The 22,643-nt window shown below is 33.1% G+C and overlaps 1 long non-coding RNA gene across 1 annotated transcript; it reads right to left on the reverse strand.

The window, feature by feature from the left end:
• Nucleotides 1-18,717: 18,717 nt before the first annotated feature.
• LOC127707645 (uncharacterized) lies at nt 18,718-22,249 on the reverse strand. The gene is made up of 2 exons (XR_007984976.1): nt 22,029-22,249; nt 18,718-18,862 (listed from the first exon to the last, which is right to left on the reverse strand). It is a non-coding gene; the product is annotated as an uncharacterized LOC127707645 (long non-coding RNA).
• Between the last annotated feature and the right edge of the window lie 394 nt (nt 22,250-22,643).

Consider the following 22,643-nt stretch of genomic DNA (forward strand, 5'->3'; position numbering starts at 1 on the left):
AGTGCCCATAGGAATACCTACAACCTGTCGATAAACTTTGTTGCCGAAAAGTACACAAATATTATCAAGGAGAAAATTAACAGCTTCAATCATCTCATCGCACATCCAGTAAGTATATCTAGATATAAGAAGATGTGGTATGAGTGCCAATGAGACAACTCTCCATTTAAGTCAATATTTATAAAAGTAAACCATTATAGGTCAAAGTACGGTCTTCAACACGGAACCTTGGCTCACACCGAACAGCAAGCTATAAAGGGCCCCAAAAATTACTAGTGTAAAACCATTCAAACGGGAAAAAACCACGGTCTAATCTATATAAAAAACGAGAAACGAGAAAGACTTATGAACCACATCAACAAACGACAACTACTGAACATCAGATTCCTGACTTAGGACAGGTGCAAACAATTGCAGGGGGTTTAAACGTTTTAAACATTCACCCTTATCTGAAACAATAGACGGGTCACATCACAACATAGAAAGACACACTATAAAATATCAATTGAAATGGCTTAACTCAACCAAAAGACATTTTAACACCAGTGAACATACACTGTTAATAAATTTGATCTATGATACAATGTAGATACAAAATAAATAAACTAAGGGAAGAAGAATAAAAGTAACATGTTATACCGCTGTGAAATGTTTAACAATTTAAGAAAAACAATATGCTTGAACATTTGCATTTGCAATTACTTTAACACAGTTAAATAAAAATAATTGTGTTGTTAGGTATACGTGTACAGTTCAAATAGAGAAAGGAAATATTTTTACAAAATAAATAATTTTGATGTTCTTAGTACGAAGAAGTGAATATTTATAGTAATACCAAACACTTATCAAAGCTGGTATATAGACCAGATATAACCCTGAATAACATTAAATAGCAAAAAAGCATTACAATTAGTATCAACAGGTCAAATAAACAAGAAAGTACGATTTGAGAGTACTCGTAGTTACTGACAGCTAGTTAAAAGCCAAAAACAATTAATAATAACAAATCATGCATCAGAGACTAAAATCAGCTAACATATTTACCTTTCTCATTAGAGAAGAAGGCTTTTAATGAGTTGCAGCAAATATATTTGCATCAGATTTACCAAACGACCATTTAATTAAACAGGAAAACTTTTGTTTAATAAGATTGTGTGGAAGTGTAGTGTAAAGAGTTGAAAAGTCAAAACTGTCAACAGAATCAAAAGGACCATCAAAAGCGCAAAATTTATCTAAAACATCCAAAGAATTTTTTACACTCCAAAAATAGTTAATTCTGCTATTTTCAGATATTCTATAAAAAAAGTTAATGACAAGTTCTTTGATAATAATTAAGGAACTAGTTAAAAGCACTGAAACATTAGTTGTAGAACACTTGCTAGAGGCCGAGATGAAACGATATTTTACTGTTTTTTGTGTAGTTTAGGTAACCAATACATAGTAGGGACCTTCAAATGTTCAGAAGAGGCCTAAAGCTGTGATGTGGTTATGATATGTTTGTTTAATATATGACTCTCTGTGGAGCGCACGGACTTGAATGTAGATAAATTTAAAATTTCATTTTTTTTTGGTTGTATTTGCGGCATACCACCACCACATTGTTGGCTGCTTTGTTGGCCGGTACAAACACAAACCGCTTTGAATGTTCTTGAAGTTTATTTCTTATTCTAGAAATAGGCGTATTATGTACTCTTTTATTTATTTCTGAATTATTTTCAAAATGTGATATTCGAATATCCACAACATTCTTACATTTATTTAAATAAGAATCAAGAGATTTTTTATAAGTTTTTTCCCGTTTACACCAATTTTTACAATACGAGGAAAGAGCGTCTTTTGTGACCTGACGACACTGTTTTCAATCTATTTTAGATGGAGGACGATATTTTGGCCCTTTCTCATCAAGTTTTTAACCTCTCTGTCTTGAACGATTTTGAGGTCTCTCATTTATCAAGAAAAAAATATGAGTGAATTTGATATATTTTTTTATTCATGTATAAGGGTAAGCTACTTAACATAAACTGATGGTAGAAAAAAAAATAGAAACGGAGAATTAACGAGAGCAACAACCCGACCAAAGAGCAGAACACAGCCTAAGGCCACCTTTGGGTCTTTGACGTTGAGAGAAAATCCCGTTACGGAGGCGGGCTTCAGCTCCTAAACAACAATGTATACTAGTTCAGCGAAATTGACGCCACAATAAACTACAAAACTTATAGATAAACTAAAATTGAAAAAACACACTAGACTTACAAATACTAGAGATTCCTGACTTAGGACAGGCGCAGTTAAACAAGTTTTGTGAGATCTCAACCCACCCCTTTATCTCTTGCCAATGTGGAATAAACAACACACACAGCAAAACACACATTTAAACTCAGTTCAAAAGAAGTCCGAGTCCGATGTTTGAAAAGGGAACAGAAGAAAAGAAGTAAATTGACAATGATAAACATAAATTAACAAAGGATTACTAACTATCTATTATAGTTTTCAAGATAATAGGCAAAAATGAAAAAAATGGTAAAATTTGTCATTTAAGGGCAATAACTCCTATAGGAAGTCTTCTGACATTTTTGACGTTTATGGACAATTGGTAGAGCTCAACATTCTGAACATTTTTGCTTTCTGTCAGATTTTCTCTATTCAAAACGGTTTTCAAAATAATAGACAAAACTTGCATTTTTACCATATGTTCTATTTTTAGCCATGGCGGCCATGTTGGGATATTCAAACTCATAAGTCGAAAACAAACTGACAATTAATGCTATGGCAAAAACAGAAAAGACAAACAGTGCACAAAACACAACATAGAAAAATAAAGACTGAGCAACACGAACACCACCAAAAACTAGGGATTATCTCAGTTGCTCCGGAGTACAAGAGTATTGTAACTATATCCCCAATGTCATGTTGACAAATTTTGAAAAAAGATTCTGTCAAAGTATTATTCTAACTATTCAAGAAGATTACCGATTCCTACATTTCGTCTTTGATAAGTAAAAACAAGATTGATATTATGTATATGTAATTCTTCCTTTTAACCATTTAGTCCCACCAGCAGTTTTTGTATCTGTTAGAGTTCAGAAATTCCGATTCAAAGTTAAAATGTTTTTTCGAGCTCCGAAGAAGTATTCCAAAAAGATGTCCAACAATATATTGTCCTTGCTACAAAGTGAAGATGATCCTATACCGGAACGAGCCAAGAAGCTTCAAGTTGTCAATTTTAGTCTTAATTATTTACTGCCTTAACGGTCTAAAGGAGGTGTGTCCTCTCGTGTGTGGTAAGGTATAGGTTCAGACCCTTGTATGGTCAAACAATACAAGGACCATAACAAAAATTACGGTATCATTTCTTAGTAGACTATGTAATACTCAACTGAATTCATATCAATCCAAGAATTAAAATCTTTTGGAATTTGAAAATTAGAATTACACATATACATGATATCAATATTTTATTCCACGCTATGCATGCTATTTTTATTTTTGTAAAATCCAGCATTGACAGAAAGTTTACCAAATATTTTCATCTGAAAGATAATGAATACCTTTAATTTCAAAAGGTCCTTGGCTATTGATAAAGCTGATCCTCATTCATTTTTTTAGGTAAGTTGAAATGTGAAAAATTCTTTCAGAAACTCCCCATAATGTTGTTGGTGATCTTATTTTTGTGGAAGTATGTTTAAAGTCTGGATTTTCTTTTATCCTAGGCCTGACGATAAATTTCTTAAGGTGAAATATGCCATAAAAATTAAAGTTTGAACTATATCTTGCCCTTTTGTAACTTCCAGTAAAAACTTACAGAGGAAATTGACCGCACTCTTTTTTCTTATTAAATGGTTGTAACATTGTTGAGGCAACAACATAATTTGCAGCTTTAACATTGTTGTGCTGATATTTAGAGTAATTATTAATATAATATGTGTTTTCAGCCGTGTATCACCTTCACTGGTGATCCAATGGATGGATCTGTCGTAAAGTTGTCACTTGTTCAGACGTACTTAACATATAATTATTGTCTGTGACTGCATCTTACGATCCTTTAAGATAATTTAGCTAATCTGCAATCAATTCCATCTTCATGCCTTATATATCATGTACTGTGTTACAACTCTAGATTTTAATGACAAAGAAAGGTAACACTAGGCCACCGAAAGCTGAATTTTTGTTTATTCTAGGTGGCCGAGTGGTCTAGAGCGCTGGACACAGTGCAGGCGGTGTTGTCTCTATATCCCAATAGCATGAGTTCGAATCCCGGTGAGGGAAGAACAAAAATTTGATTCCGCAAATTTGCAGATTTAACATAGTTGTGCTGATATTTAGAGTAATTATGTATTTATATATATATATATGTTTATTGTTTTCTGTTTGGTAATGGATTAATAATAAGATCTATTTTTTTACATCTTGTGATCCGTTTATTTGGCAATCGCCAATGGCAGTCAGTAGGGTTTAAGAACATCAGCTGTATTTAGACCCCTCTTCCAAAATTTTTTTTTGCATGCAAACGTATAAAAATTGCGGTTTTTATCCAACGCAATCATAGGTTTGAACGTTGTTTTCAATTTAGACTTGTATATATTTTTTCGTGTGGGCTTGTATTATATTTGCCTTCGAGTTTATATGATCCGTTCATCCTATTTTGACTCTTTCAAAATTCAAGAGTCTATCCTAAATTGTGGTAAATTATATGGCCTTCCAAATACCGTTTCGATTCCTAACATCACTGAAGAGACATTAATTGTCGAAATCCGGATATGGTGTACAAATTTTTGCACCTCATGTTTGCGGTATACCATCTTTTCCGCAAGTTTATTGTTTTCTGTATGGTAATGAATTAATTACAAGATCTATTTTTTTACATCTTGTGATCCGTTTATTTGGCAATCGCCAATGGCAGTCAGCAGGGTTTAAGAACATCAGTTGTTCGACCTGCTAGTCAAATGCGTTTTGTTAAAATATACCTTTTTACTCATTTGGTCTTTTGGAAAATGTTGTTTGTGCTGTATTTAGACCCCTATTTCAAGAAATTTGTTTTGCATGCATATATATATATATATATATATATATATATAAACAAGTCTAAATTGAAAACAACGTTCAAACCTATGATTGCGTTGGATAAAAACCGCAATTTGTATACGTGTGCATGTAAAACAAATTTCTATGTAGAGGGGTCTAAATACAGCACAATATAGAAAGAGGTCTATAAAAAGGACCAACCAGCAAATTTAATATGTACCGGATCGTCTAGAATCGACAATACTGCGCAGTTAAGGAAAAAAATATATAAGTCTAAAGATTTGCACAACGGTACTAATACAAGATGGTAAAATATGAAGATGATGTTATACAATCGTGTTGATATATTTTTCGGCTTAACAAATAGCCTTCGTCAGTGTCAATAATTTTAACAATACAAATTGTATGTGTAAAATAACTCAATAATACAGGTAAGTTTTGGTCTATTGATTTAATCCCAAACCTTGAACATCATAAAATAAAACAAAACTCAATACTCAATAGACATGACTGTGTATATATACATCCGAAATCTAGGGTTGTAACACAGTACATGATGTTAAATGGCAAGTAGATGGTGTACCTTTCAGATCAGCTATTTTGTCTGTCGTAAAGGATGATAATATTAATTACCATGCAGCCACATCATTTTTTAAAAATTTTATTCTACACTTTATGAGAGACATTCTCCTTCGGATAACACATGGTTATACAGGGCTAACACAATAATAAATATATAATACTTCTCAAATTTAGCCCAACAATATTAGATCTTCGTTAGCAAATGTTTGTTCTTCTCTCAGCGAGATAACGAATCCTTGCTTCTGTGACATCGTGGAAACACCGCCTGCATCGCGTCCCGCGCCCTAGACCATTGGAACTTCTTTTTTGGTGTACATATATATTCTCAATTCATTTGCTGTGTTCTTTAGAAGTGTGCTTTTTTTAATTCAAATTAACGTAATCTATGTAAATAAAGGCATCAGCAGTATACCGCTGTTTAAAACTGATCAATTTTTTATTTAAGAATGTCGTTACCATATATTACTTGTAGGAATCTGATTACATTCGATATATATATATATATATATAAAATGCCAAGAAATATTCCACTAACGCTTATTGAAACAAACTGCTTTCACCCCAATAAAAAAATGATGAGCTGCTTACCTTTAGAAACAAAGACTGAAATCATTGATTATCAGTGCTTTTTTGTACATCTTGTCTAATTGAGTTGCAATAATACACAAGAAAAACACTTCAACAATTTTCAAGAAATTAACGAGAACTGAATACATTTGTTTTCTTTTCCATCATCTGTTACAAGAAGGTTAAATAATATTAGTTACTTGGTGTGTTATTGACCCAATACGATATATATGGGGTCAGTAAATTCCATATGGGGTAAGAGCGAAGCTTGAATCCCCATATGGAATTTACTGACCCCATATATATCGTATTAGGTCACTAGCACACCGTGTAAGGAATTTATCTTACCAACTATCTTCACATGTGGTATTTCGACTAGCGGCCTTTCCAAGTGTTAAAGTCTTCAATACTTAGTATTTAGAACCTACTTCCATTTGTCTATACAAAAACAAATGCCAACAATAACAACTTGTTACCTTTAAATGTGTTTTATGAATTTATTTCAATCGTTTATCATCAATTTCGTCGTCTGTTGAAACCTTTCAGATTTTTCCTCAACACCGTGTTGTTTTTATAAAGGGACGTAACACCACTACTTACCGTGTATTGAAATAAGCCCCGCCTACTAACCTAATATGAAATATACACGGTCTCCACGCGATTGCTTTTAACCAATCATATTCCTAGAAATGTATAGGAGGTAAGATAAGAACTATTACCTGTAGCTTATGTTGAATATACATGTATATACTATTTGTTTAGAGATGTTTTTATTTTCAACATTAAAACCGTAACTTGAAAATTCAATTTTAAAGAAAATTGTAACAACACTGACTATAACATTAATGCTATATCTGCTTTAACAAAGAATAACGATGACACGAACGATGACTTTTTTTTTAGATAAACAACGGTAATGTATCCCCCAAAACTTAACTTAAATAAATCTTACATTAAATTATTTCATAGATACAAAGATTTAGTTTTTCAGTTTTACTGTTATTGTAAGACTCCGATAACATTTAAATATAGATATCCCATTCTTATTTTAAAAGTTTAAATCCGTCCCCTTTTCCATAAATGTGACCTGAATAATTAGATTTATCACCAGGTTTATACTAACATAAGTTTCACGACGGTTGTCACATGTGGAACAGGATCTGCATACCACTGTAGAGTACCTGAGATCACCCCAGTTTTTGGTGGAGTTCGTGTTGTGTGAAAATTTTATTTGAAAGAGAATTGTAACAACATTGACTGCTACATTTATGCTATATCTGCTATAACAAAGAATACCGATGACACGAACGATGCCTTTTTAAAGATAAACAGCGGATATATATCCCCCAAAACTTACATTAAATACATCTTACATTAACAGCAATTGAAATGGTCTTCAATCTTCAAACGGAAACTCCTTCGTATTAATTTAATTTAAGTTAAAAATATACGATTTCTAGCCCAAAGTTTTGTACAGCAATACCCCTCTGGGAACGTCTTTTATGGTGTACATATATATTCCCAATTCTTTTGCTGTGTCCGTTAGTAGTGGCATTTTGTATTTTAATTAACATAATCTATTCTTTCATAGATACAACGATTTAGTTTTTCAGTTTTAATGTGATAATAAGAATCCTATAACATTGAAATATATGATATCCTATTTCTGTTGTAAAATTTCAAATGCCGTCCCCTTTCCCAAAAATGTAACCTACCGAATTATACTTATCACCGTGTTCATACTTACATGAGCAACACGACGGTTGCCATATTTGGAGCAGAATCTGCTCATACTTCCAGAGCACCGGAGACAACCCCAATTTTTTTATGGGAGTCAAGCTGTTCAGGCTTTGGTTGTCTACGTTGTGTTTTTTGTACTTTTGTTTTGTCTGTTTGTCTGTTTGTCTGTAAGTCATTTTCCTTTTTAGCCAAGTACACCCATTGTAATATTCTAGAGGTTGTAGGCTTTCAGATGAAGACAAAGGATTTACATAGTTTATTCCGGAAACATGCCTGATGATAATAGTTTACAAAACAAACAAGAAAACAGATATGAAATTACATAGATCTATACTAAGAAAGATAACTCCAATTTTACAATGATAAAAGTAGGATATTACATTTCTCCCTTTGTTGGATTTTGAATCTAAAACAATAATACTGAATCTAAAAAAAAATGTATAAATTCTTAAAATAAATAAAGATATCAAATATGACTAGAAAATCTTTTCTTTGACTAGATTATCATTTTCAAAATAAAATGGAAAAATGATTGACAAAATAATTTTCGCAAAATGTTGAATGAAATGTATGAATGAATGAACTTGAAAATATAGAATGAATATATGGATGAATGAACTTATATATTTTCCTTTGAAAAAATGATTCACTAATAAAACAATGAGTCTGTAGTGTTCATGTAAGCAAATATATATATCGGACGGATTGAAATTTCTGATTGTCTATCAATATTGTACTTGTAGTTTCGAAATAGTTAACTGTCAAATATAGTTTAAAAATAAAATGTTCATATTTGTATATAGATATTTTCTGTAGTTCTCATTTGACATGTCGGACGGGTTTTGTTCTCACATATATTTCTAATCTACATTTGAACAACTACAACTAACTTTCTACTAAACTAATAAACGAAGAAAACCTATGCACTGAAAAGGGGATTATTATGCCCCATCACACTTTCCTTAAACACGTGATTCTATATGAATGTATGTTTTAGGGGATTATTATGCCCCTAACTTTGCACTCATAATCTTGAAGATAGGATGGTGGTTTGCGAATACGTGTTGGACGACTTTTAAATCGGAGTCGGAGTCTTAGTTTTATCATTCTCCTTTGACTGAATATTAATATTGAGTAGTTCTTCTTCGTCCATTTGATCTGAGAATTTAGCATAGTGATTTGTTTTCTCGAAGAACGAAGAATTGCGTGTGGTGTGCTTTTCGTTATTATTAGAAACAGTTATCATAGTTCCTTTCTTCTTCACAACGATTTGCGGTGTTGGTTGAATGACGGAGTAATTTTGTTTTCATTTACTTCGTTTCTTATTAGAACATTGTCTCCTCCTTCCGTCACTCTGTTTAGCTTTGTTTCGCATATCAGCTAATGTCTTCATACGTGTCTTTGCATTTTCATCATTTGGACGTGCAAATTCATCTTGTTCTGGTCGTTTTGATTTCGATACGCTCGGTAGTTTTGTGTTTGACTCTCTTCTAAATAGTAGTTTGAATGGTGTCACTCCTGTAGAGCTGTGCGGTGTCATACGGTACTGTCTTAAAATTGATACATGGATTGTTTCCAACTTTTCCTCTCTATTTCTGCTGCTCTGATTGTTTTCATTAGAGGTTTATTGAATGATTCTGCTTGTGCATTTGCTCGTGGCTATCTGGGTGTGATCTTCCTGTGTGCAAACCCTGTATTTTCAGCATATTCGCGAAACTGATACGAATTCAATGGACTACCGTTGTCTGTTTTTATGGTTTTAGGGATTCCATATGCTGCAAGTACTTTGTCTAATACTGGTATGACGGTGTGACTTGACACAGATCTGATTATTTCGACTATAGGGTATCTTGGATAATTGTCTGTAATTACAAATAAATAATCTCCAGATGGTACCGGACCACAGAAATCTGCACTTAGTGCCGTTCACGGTTCTCTCGGCATTTCCGACATTTTTAAGGTTCCATTAATTTTGAATGTGTTACAGACTTACATGCTATGCAGTCTTTTATTAGTGAATCTATTCTATCATTAATACCGGAAAACCAGACTTTCGATCGAATAAATGCTTTGGTCTCTGTTAAACCTTTATGTCCCTCGTGTGCCAGACTAACAGCGCGGTCACGAAGAGACGTTGGCATAACAATTCTGTCGTCTCTAAGTAAAATGTTATCCTCGTGTACAACTAACTCATCTTGTATGCTACGATAATTTGAAGTTCTTGTGTATCTAAATTAGGGTCTTGTATTTTCTCAAACCATTTCCCATTGCGTGATAATTCTATGGCTTTTTGTAGTGTCCTTTCTGCCATAGTCGCACATTTGACTTCGCTTAATGTTATGGCTTTTGGAAGTGTCTGATTTGCGATTAAGTTGACATATAGTTCAGCAACCCTTTCCTTATATTATCGCTTCTTATTACACATGGCAATGGGATGACGGGACATGTAATCGACAGGATTATCACGTCCTGGTTGGTATTGTATTGTAAGATTATAGTGTTGCAATCTTAACCCCCATCTTTCTATTCTCAGTAGTATTTTGGCCTTTTGCAAAATCCTTTCTATCGGCCTATGATCTGTTATTACACTAACGTTGTTTGCTCCACGAAAAAAAAAATGTTCACAGGCCTATACTATGGCCAGTGCCTCTCTTTCAGTTTGACTGTACCTCGACTATACGTCAGTCAGTGCTCTGCTTGCATATGCTATTGTCTGTTGATTTTGTGAGGTAATTGCTCCAAGTCCCACTGGACTAGCATCGACTAATATGTCTATTTGTAAAAATGGGTTGAAATAAGTCACCACTGTCTCACTAGATAGCTCATTTTAAAGATTTTTAAATGCCTTTTTTGCTCAGGATTCCATTCCCAATCTATGTTGTGTCGTGTTAACCTTCGTAATGGTTCGCAAATTGATGCATAGTGTCTGATAAATCGAGATGAGTAATTTGTCATTCCAAGGAAGCTGCGAAGCTCTGGAACGGTTGTCGGTGCTTCAACATTTTTGACTGCTTGAACTTTCTTAGGGTCAGGTGAAATACCTTCCTTTGAGAATACGACCCCAAAGAATGTAATTTTGTTCTTGTTGAATTCACATTTGTCTTTATTTACAGTTAAACCGTTTCTTTGTAAAGCTTGTAGTGTATCATCTAGAGCTTGGTCATGCTCCTCTTGGGACTTTCCATATATTATAATATCATCTGAGATTTTTTGGGCATTTTGAACGTTTTGTGTTGTCTCTTGAAAAATTTCTGATGCAGAGGATATGCCAAAATTAAGTCTCTTATATTTAAATATATAAGTGCGTGCTGAATGTTGTTATATATCTAGACGGTTCATCTAATTCTAACTGGTGATAACCTGCCCTTAGGTCTATTTTCACTAAAGACAAGCATTGTTTAGATCATGAATTAGTTCTTATACTGTCGTTCTCTTATAATGGCCTTAATGGCCTCCCTCACGTCAACGCACAATCGGATTTCATCCGGATTCTTCTTTGGTGGTGTGACAATGGGTGATACCCAGGGTGTTGGAGTGTTTCCTATTTTCTCTATAATTTCCTGATCAAGCAGTTTGTGAATCTCTTTTTCTACCTTTGGCCTCAGGTGAAAAGCGGTTGTTCTATTTCTCTGTGCAAGTCCTAGTTGTGATGCTGTCGGATAGCCAATCAACGCACCGTGTCCACCTTTAACAACAAAAAAAACTTGTGAACACCAAATTTATCTTTTTTTTTTTCAACTTGTAACTCGCATGCTCCTGTGACTTCAGGGAGTTTGCCTCCTCCATACGGCAAAAGTTTTGTGTCATTTTTGTTTAGTTTTGGAGAATCAATATTTTGGTGTGTCTTATTATCTAGAATATTGACTGTAGCACCAGTATCTATCATCATTTTGCATGTTTTTTTTATTTACTTTAATTGTAGCATATGGTGATTTCTTCACTGAACAAACTGTCTCAACTTCTTTTATACTGTAGAAATACTACTCATCAGAACTGTCTCTCTTTCAGTATTTTGAGTTTGAATTTCATTTACGTGTTTTTTTTTTGTGTTTTGTCTTTTTGTACCAGTATATCTATTTTGTTTTCCACGACAAACTTTGGCGAAGTGGTTTTGTTTGTGGCATGCATTGCATGTTTTACCATGTGCTTGACACTGTCCATTTCTATGGGGATATTGGCCTCCACAATTTCTGCATTTTGTCTGTCTTGAGTGGCTGGGGTAATTTGGGCCGGACGTTTGTTGTCCTTTTCTGTTTTTATAGTCTGTTTTGGAATTTGTTCTATTTGTATGCGTAACTTTATTTACAGATTCCCTCTCCATTTCAGTTGCTTGTAAATCAGCCATTTCAAGAGTCCTACTCAGTGTTAGAATGTCATGTATTGTTTTATCAGGCTTCCTCAGAGCTCTCCTGTGCAATCTGTTAGACTTGCAATTTTGAATTACCTGTGATAAAATTTCATTATCTACACTTGTAAATTCACATGTTTTGGCTAATTTTCTAAGTTCGGTTACAAATTCATCAAGTGACTGCCCTTCTTTTTGTTTATACATGTTATATGAACGGAATTTGTACACCTCCATTTGTGTATTTTTCTTTGGTTCAAAGAAAGTTGTTAACACCTGTTTCGTTGCCACGTATGATGCCTCAGTTGCTCCTTTCTCGGCATCATAAATGTCATAAACACTTTCCATACCGTTTTCAGTTTTGCTATACTTATTGTTTTTTGGGTGTCGTCTTGGTATATTTATCCTCTATGCTCTAGTTAATTAAGCTAAAAGAGATGTACATTATCATTTGAATTGTTATTGTGTTGGAAAGTAAAACTTACATTGTATAAATACATGCTTTTCAATATATTCTATCTCTACTACACACATTGTAAGATGATTTGTACTCTGTTTTTGTGTTTCTGCCTAATATCTTGAAAACAATTATACAAATGTATATATAGATAGAATCTTTAATTGACAAAAAATGAACAAGAAGACCTAAAAATAAATTGATTTGCCGAAATCGTATTTGATTCCCTATATATAGGAGTTATTGCCCTTAAATGACGATTTGAACCAATTGTTATGATATGACCTATTATTGTGAGACTTTACTTGATAGAGAGAAACTATAAATAGCAAAAATCATCAACAAGACAAAATTTATAAATAAGTCGAAATTGCTTAAATCGTTTATCGACTTTTGATATGAGTTATAACCCTTAAATGAGAATGTTAATTTATTGTTTGGGTTGTTGTCAGTTATCTTAAAAAAAAACTCTAATGGATGAAAAGAATTTAAAGAAAGAAAGACAAAATCTACAAATAAGTTAGATGGCCTAAATTGGTGGTCAATTCCTTAAAGGAGTTATTGCCCTTAAATGACGATGTTCACCATCTTTTGTTGCGTTCTTGCCTATCATTTTGAACATTCTATTAGATAGTAGCTGTATATGGTGAACCAACACTTATCGACATACGAAGAAAACAACACCGCAAAGTAATAGTTTATTTGTCGACATATTTCGCCATCAAGCGTGGCGTCTTCGTTGGATCTTTTAAAAGCAAACACGATCAGCATGACAAGATCATGCACCATTTTCTAGTCTATAATATTGGATAGTGGCCAGTATTAATGATGCATATATATCTGGTTGACCATATATAGAATTTTTTGATAATGAATTCATCAACTGGTGCAATCTTACTGCATTTTACTTAACTTCTGGTGGTTTTCAGAAAACTAGTCCAATCTTGTCCTCAAAACCAAAGAAATTCATGTATAAACATATATAATATCTTATAAACTTAAAAACTGACAGTAACCCATCATGGTATTTGATAATTCGATTTGATATATGTTGTTTTAAAACCACATATATCAAATCGAATTAATACTTTTAAATATGACTTGAAGATGAACAGATATAAACTGTTTAAGTCACTTTTCGTCTGTGTACGGTACAGTGCAAACTTATAGTATCTTTTTGTTTTGGTAGTATGATGCACTTCTTGTATGTAAGTAGCCTTGAAGCTAAATAGTTTGTCAAAATGGTCTCATTAAACGTTTTGAATAGAGTAACTTACTGTTTATGTTATTGTTTTAGAAAAAAAAATACTTTTAAATATGACTTGAAGATGAACAGATATAAACTGTTTTTAAAAAGTCACTTTTCGTCTGCGTACAGTGCAAACTTATATTATTTTTTTGTTTTGGTCGTATGATGCACATCTTGTACGTAAGTAGCCTTGAAGGAAAATATTTTGTCAAAATGGTCCCATTAAACGTGTTGCATAGAGTAACTTACTGTTTATGTTACTGTTTTTGAAAAAAAATTCTGTTATAAGACTAAGACTTGAAACTTATTCAAATAGGAGTTAACTGTCCAAGTACGTTGTGTTGATTTTCGGATGTTTTGGTTGCTCAATTTTTTTCATAAAATGATTTTGATGCTATATTTGTTGAAGGATAGAGGTTACCGAATATTAATTGCATTTTTATAATCTGTTTTAATCTTTGGTTGTTTTGGCATTTATGCTGATATTGGGCAGCTGTCTTATTGATAAATGTATACAATATCATATTTAATTTATAACCTATAACTTACGTTTGTAAAGATGAAAATCGATTTGGATGACATTTAAGACGTGAATATTTTAAAAAAACAAATGTCATTTCATGTAAATATTCACTTGACACATGTCTGTTTTCATATGATAAAACGTAACATCTGTTCTACGAAGAAAAAAAAAGTAAAATGCGTCACTATGTATACAATTTGTTGTCACATGTTTTCAATTGTTTATGATCAACTCTAGTGATAGATAGATAAATTAAAAAAACACAATTGACATCATAAGTCCTGACTCTTTATGTTTTAATAAATCTTGGAATGGACACACTAGACATTCATACCACATTGCCTTACCTTCATAAAAAGCTTGATTTAGATTAATTATAAAATAATGACTATAATAAAATAAAATAAAAGCAAATGTCGGGTATTAACATCTTCTGGTCAACAATAAAACTGTCACTCACCTTTAAAGGGCCTTAAGGGATGAGCAAGGTCGCGAAGAGAAAGTCGGGTACACTATTTCATTCAATCGTGTTGTGAGTCCACTGGTTTGGTCTTTGAATGCGTTGTTGATACATTTTAAGAGCCTTTGTTCAAATTGTTATATTATGCATTTGGTTATTCCTATATCAGTTAATAAAATTTGAGAGGTATTTAAAACGTAAGAGAAATCTTTAAAAACAACATAAATAAGACATACACACAGCAACCATATTGTTTTTTCTTTTAGCTCGCTTGAACTGAAGGGTCAAGCGAGCTATTTTCATCACTTGGCGTCCTCTGTCCGTCATCACGTACATTTACAAAAATCGTCTTCTCTTAAACTACTAGACGAATTAAAACAACACCTATTGACCACAATCTTCACTTGGATGTCTGGGTTAAAAATGGGTCCGACGATCCCACCTGATCCTTACCTCATTTATAGAATTGTCCTTTAATGACGAAATTTACTTATTAATTGCGGTTTTTTTTGCCATTTGTCTTGAAAACGATAATAGATAAATAGAAATGTCAAAACGAAAAAACAAATGGTCGGGAGGACAATATCTACTATCGCATTAATTGCCAAAATCGTCCGTTGACTTCTTTATAAAAGTTATTTCCCTTATTGTCGATTTTAACAAATTTATGTGCGTTTTTGTCTTTAATTCTAAAACTTAACAAAGCGAAATTTAAAACATAAAAAAAAAAATATCCAAAAGACAAGTGCTACAATTGAGTCAATATTGCTGACATCGTTGGTTGATTTTCTTTATAGGAGTAATTGGCATAAAAGACAGTGATTACAAAAATGTACTTTTGTTTAAAACTGATTTCATCTGTTTTGCCTATTTTATTTGAGAAACTTGCCTAATTCTGAAAGCTTAATTTGGACGACTGAACAATGAACATGAGCTGAGAGTCAGATGACCCCGTCAGGCAGACAGACACACTTGGAATCATTGCATACACACAATGTTGCACCGCAGTCACGAACTAATACAAATAAGCGTCTGTATGCTAACAGACATCTGAGTTCTAGCGTTCCAAATTACTCTCTTATCGGACACTACAGAGTTTACCAAACATATAAATCTGGTCTTTGCGGTGATGTGTTTTTTCTTTGATTTGTAAATCGGATATCAATTTATGTCAATAGCATATTCTAGTGACATGATATAATTAAGACATCATAATCACACCGGAAGGTAAAAGACAGTGTGATCCATAGTAATGTCGCTTGAATTAATAAAATCTATTTCATAAATCCATAAGTATTCTCCAAAAGAATACAAAAGGCTCTTGAACTGTTACTCAAACGGATTTATGTGGCGCTACATTGTCACATAACAGCACGCTGGCGCGAGTTCTTTAAAATTGATGAAGTTTCAAAAAAAGTATTGCACAACTTCTGTTATACTTAAAACATAAACTTTGCTAAATTAACTTTAGTTTCTTTTTCCATTGTATACATTCTTCCAGAAATAATTTAAATGACATGAATGAATGAACTTGAAAAAGTCAAATCGAATACTCTGAAAGAAATACTACATTTAAAGCGACTGGATTTTAAAACAGAATTTCCCCAAAAGTTGCCGTTTCAATCGGTATGTAAGTCAAGTAGTGATAAGACACATTTTGTTAGTCGTTATTACATTCTAATTAAACATGTTAAACAAATTGACAAATTTGAACAGATGTCACTTACAAAAGGGGCGAAATATACCAAAAGGATATTCAAACTCATTTGTTGAAACCAAAATTACAATGCCATTGCAAAAAAGAAAAAAATGGTCAAACGACAAACAACAGTATACAAAGCACAACATAGAAATCGTAAGACTGAGCAACAGGCACCCCACCAAACAATCTGGGGTGATTTCAGGTGCTCCGGGAAAGGGTAAGCAAATCCTGCTCCACTTATGGCACCCCTTGCGTTCTCATGTTAGTACAAAGCCAGTGATAAGTCTTATTCGGTTGGTCGAGGAATAGAGGTCGGGATTCTGGTTACGATAGTAGAAAATGTCTGTCCTCATCTGTGAAATAATTATTCCATACCGATCAACCAACTTGTGATGTCGTCCGTAAAATAACGAAGGGAATATTTCAACTTCATTACTTGGAAATCTTGTTTAAAAGTTTCCTTAAGCAGCAATCATCTAATAAAAAAATCATGAGTGAAAATTTAAGCTCTGTAATCACTTTCACATTGTTATGCCCTAGTCCAGTTGTAAACATATGTTTAGGTGATAAGACATGTTGCTGATCCCTATAAAAATAAGGAGATGTGGTATGATTGCCAATGAGACAACTATCCACCAAAGTTCAAATGAAGTGGATGTAAGCAATTGTAGGCAACCGTACGGCCTTCAACAATGAGAAATAACCATACCGTATGGTCGGCTATAAAAGGCCCCGACATGAAAAATATGAAACAATTCAATTGAGAAAACTAACGGCCTGATTTACAACAAAACAATTTACGAAAAACCATTATGACGGACATGAACCAACGACCACCACTGAACTACATGCTCCTGACTTGGGACAGGCACATAAAGAATGTGGCAGGGTTTAACATGTTTGTGAGCGCTCAACCCTCCCCCTAACCTGTGACAGTGGTGTAACAGTACAACATAAGAACAAACTATAGAAATCAGTTGTAAAAGGCTAAACTCATCAGATGGATACAAATAGAAATACATCTAACAAAAACACAGAGTGGAGGTGGACGAGCACTGATATATCCCAAAAACAAAAATACACTAAGTACTGATCTGAGAGTACTAAAACGTTTTTGACGTCATCATGTAACTTGTGTCTATAAAATGAAATCGGATCCTGGGAAACACACTATCTTTGAAATTGCGTATTGTCGTCCTTCATAGTGAATAGTTATATGCCTATGAACCATACAGCAAAATCAAGGCTGCCCTGTTATATTCATCACATTTATGGTATATGTTTAAAAGAAGGTTTGCAGTACCGATCAATACATTTTGTATTAAACTAGTAAATCATATTTACAAACACGTATATCCCTTCGAACTTGAAAAAAGCAAACGACAGCTACAATTAAGTCTGCCACATCTCTTACATCTGGTAATTGTATGAGGTTTGATTTAGAGGAAAAAATTACAACATAAGAGATGAATTCATCTTTCCTTTTTTAAACTTTACATTTCTATAGATTAACATTCTTGCAGTGCCTAAATATGTAGTATATATACATCCCGGTTGATATTGCAGAACTTGCGTTTCCACCATGTTGTTTTTGACAGAAAGTTGCAGCTTAGAAGGAAGCTATTTTAACAAATGTTAGAAGTGGTCAAGTTAAGAGGATTACTTTGAAAAATAACGGACGCCATCATGAATTTGTTGATTCTTATTGAATATCTGTGTCATAGATGACCAAAGATATGTTCAAATTCTTGTGGTCGAAACCCCGTCCTATTTCCCCCGAATTCATTCAATTCAATACATTCAATAAACAATACGACGGGTGCAACAGTGGAACAGGATCAGCGTACCCCTCATGAATATTTGAGATCACCCCGGTTTTTTTTCGGGGTTCGTGTTGATTAAACTGTAATTTTGTAAAATGTTGTATAATGTTTGCCTTGGTGATGTCGGTCCTCTTCGACGTATGCATTTATATTGTCCCTTTGTTATCTTCCGCCTATTGTTTCTGTTATGTTAATTTCCTGAAAATGACATTAAAGTTATAACAATCACAAAATAAGTCTCGTAAGGTACACAACTTAATTAAAATGAGTTTGGTAATGTTTTCAATAAATTGATGTGTCTTTTATTGTGTTATTGTCTTGTCAGGGTTGAATTTTTCTTTTAATCTCAAAAAGCTGACTGTTGTGCTAAATGATCTGTTCTGTTTTCCTCTCTGTAAAAAAGATTGAAACAGATAAATATATGTTGTTTTGTTTATTTAAGGAATAACTGTAATATTTTTTCTGTCTATGAAGAAATAACATCAAAAATGTGATGCACACTGAATAACCCGCGTAGTGGGTTATTTTAAAGTGTGCATCACATTTTTTATGTTATTTCGAATAGACAGATAAAATATTACAGTTATTTCTTATAATTTAATTCTAAATTCCATTTTAAACCGGAGTAAACAATGAAAAAACGTTGATGACGTCACGGTCACATGACTAAATTATGTCTATGAGCTGATAAACAAAACAACGTCAGCCAATCAGCAGACGCGTTACATCCAAAATTAAATTATAAGATTATAGTTAGTTGTTATAAACTTGTTTTGTTGATTTGTAGTTTACAAATCTTTGAATGATATGTGACATTTTTTGTAAATCTTTAAAACCCGAATTATTTTCCATGTGCATGTTTGATTTTTACATAATAAGTTAATTTGAAAAGCTTTTCTTGTGCTGTGTTCTTTCGTTGTTTTTTTTATATATATATCCTCATATCTATTCATTAAAATCGTGAATTATGAAAGGAGATACCAAGATGCATTTTCAAAACCGCATGTTGAAAAAACAAACAATACCATGTTTAAAAAAAAAAACTACAAGAATACAAACAACAGTTCACAAAATAATACACAGAAAAATAACTAGTGTATACAATTTACCAAATATGGGAGTGAATTCATGTGCTTCCAAAGGGCAAACAACTCTTTTTCTACTAATATCATCAGTTTTGTTTTTCAAAACAATAAAAACAGTTTGTGATACATCGCATTAGATGATGTCACAATCAAGGAAAAAAGGAAGGGATTTTGACTTCGTCAAATTGGGTGATATGAAACACAAATTATCCAGTACGGCTAAACAACTCATGATAGCCTCCCTACATTTGAGGCAACAGTAATTAACCTGTGTTTATATAACAAACACTCATTAGGAGATACAAATCAAGTTAAAAGAAAACATAATGAACAGGGCACTGTATGAACTCAAAACGTAACGAGACCGGTTGAGAGGATAAACGTTTCACCCACCGTGCGAATCCGTAGTCAATCCTAATGTCGCAATCAGGAGTAGGATACACTCGTTATAGTAACAGATCAGATAAATTCTGGTTATTCAGGATATTATATCGCGAAAACATGTCAATAGTGAGTTGATACACAAATATATTGTATCAGACAGCCAATAAGTAATGGTGACGTATACCACTTTTGTAGTGTCGATTCACGAGTTCTTCGTTATGCATGAGCACACCCCTGTTAATGAAGTCCGTATAGTGTGAACATACAGGAGCGTAACGTAAATATTGAGAGAGATGAAAACGATAATACTTAGGCTACATCACTGAAAGGAAATAGGAAGTAAACGATTGGAAATTTAAAATCCTCACGTTTGCTATACATATTTAGTTTGAAGATATTCATTTGCGTCAATATCAAGGAAAATATCAAGATGTGAAGCAGACCTTTCATTTTGGAGGTATTCTTCTAAAGTTCCTTTGAATATATAAGATGTAATTATTCATTAGTATGTGGGTTATTCAGTGATAAGAGTGATAAGACCTCATCAGTATATATGAAAGAGAAATAGAACATTGCAAGATACATTTCGTTTTGTCTTTGATAAGGTTGTGTATCAATCTGCTTCACATGAATATTCAAGGATGTCGACCAGTGGGCTTCACATGAGTATACAAAGATGTCGACCAGTGGGCTTCACATGAGTATACAAGGATGTCGACCAGTGGGCTTCACATGAGTATTCAAGGATGTCGACCAGTGGGCTTCACAATTTATATCCTTTTGAGTATAAACTGTAAAAATATCAATCTTAAAAATATATTGTATATACAAAAGTCAAGTACTTTGATCATACCATCGTCGGTCTATTTGTTGTATGAATACGTGTGGTTTTACACAATGTTATTTTATTTTTATATTGGAGGGTCTTAATCAGGAAACAAGGTTGTCTCTCGTGAGTTTGAACTTTGGCACGCCATATTGTTTAACCAATCATTGCGATCATTTAATATTTTTGTGATATACAACATGAATGAATTAACGTTACGTCATGCGTAGTTCAATGAATTATAACAATTAATTTGATTTCCAGTTTTGTAGAAAAAGCAATATATATTAAGAGTTTATGGTGATCTGTCAATTAGGAATATTAGTGTTGATCTTAGAAAAGTTATAGGATCTGGTTTTTCTGTAAAATTGTTAAGCTTGGGATAAAATGTTTTGGAGTAGGCTATTATAGAAAGTATAATATCATTGAAATGGTGATCATCCCGTTTGCTCATGGTACATCATTGTATTCAAAATGCTCCTCAATGCATGAACGAACAGCTTTGATCCCCTAAGATATTAATGTCCAGGTTTGTTTCATTTGGGTCGCGCTAAACCCTATTTCTGGCATAGTCCTCAACGGCATCATTCAGTAACTTAAAGTTGTTCTTCCAGTTGATTGGCTGGGAAATTTGAATTTAGACCTTTGGCTAATGACTCTTTAAATTGTTCGTTGTGTACTTGATGAGGTTACCGCTTATAACATGACAAGCGGGACAGTATTTGTATAGGAACAATGAACATGAACAATCGTGACTTTTGCAAATTGCATCATTGACAGCAAGGTCTTTAATAACATCAAGAGTTTGAAAATCTTGGATGTAATTCATTGAGTGTGGGTGTATGAAATGAAAGTTGCAGTATTATCTTTGAAGTAGCCAAGCAGTTTATAATGGACATATTTCCGGTGTTAAATATTACTTATAGTGAAAGTATCAAATACCTAAGAGCATTCTACTACGTCATTCATCATCACTGGACATAGTTGTAATGGGTTTGAATATGCTTTGGTTAGCGATGTCAATACTTATTGCAACCAGTCTGTACTTAGTAAAATTTGTACGAATGTGTTTTTGGTCTTTTGAAGAAGTGAATTAAGCTCTAAGATTAGTGAAACTATCGAATAGATGATTTAACGTAATTGTTTGGAAACTAGGTTCAACAAAATCCTGTTAAAGCAAACTTGCTGGAGGTAAAACATTCAGTTTGTCTCATTCATTTTTTATATGGTTATGCAGTCAACCAATGAGTCATCCAAACTTACATTACACATTTATCTTCCGATAAATGTTTAAGTTCAACATTTGTATCAAACTTTTCAGCTATATTAGGTTCATGTCTTCTATCATCCAGTTTGTCATATATCTCTGGTACGGGTGGTGCATAATGATTTTCAAGGCTTTCACGAATATCTCCAGTCTTACTTTTGATCATCGTTTCTTTATCACTTACAGATGCTGATATTGCAGTTGATTGTTTGAAACAATAAAAAAAAAAAAAAAAAAAAAAAGTTTATAAATAATGATGAACCAATGGTAAGAATGTAACGTCTACGTGATGATCAAAATTTTAATTATTCTTTCCAATTATTTATAATATAAAATTCACAAACGTGTAAAAATGAAGACAGTTATTTGTATATTGTCGTTCTCTACTTTTATTAATAAGAGACAACATTAGTATAATGTTAAAAACTGCAACATTCATTTTGAATTTTAAACAAAGATATAAAAACAACCGAGGGAATCGCGTGAACTCAAAATGTTGATTGGGTAAGCGTCTTCTACTATCCATGGTTATCCAATAATGCAATTCAAACTCCTTCATTATTTCACATTAGATAACAAGACGTAATGGGTCATTTTGCAGATCAGACGGA

This window comes from Mytilus californianus, unplaced genomic scaffold, assembly GCF_021869535.1.
Source record: "Mytilus californianus isolate M0D057914Y unplaced genomic scaffold, xbMytCali1.0.p SCAF_7, whole genome shotgun sequence".
NCBI lineage: Eukaryota > Metazoa > Mollusca > Bivalvia > Mytilida > Mytilidae > Mytilus > Mytilus californianus.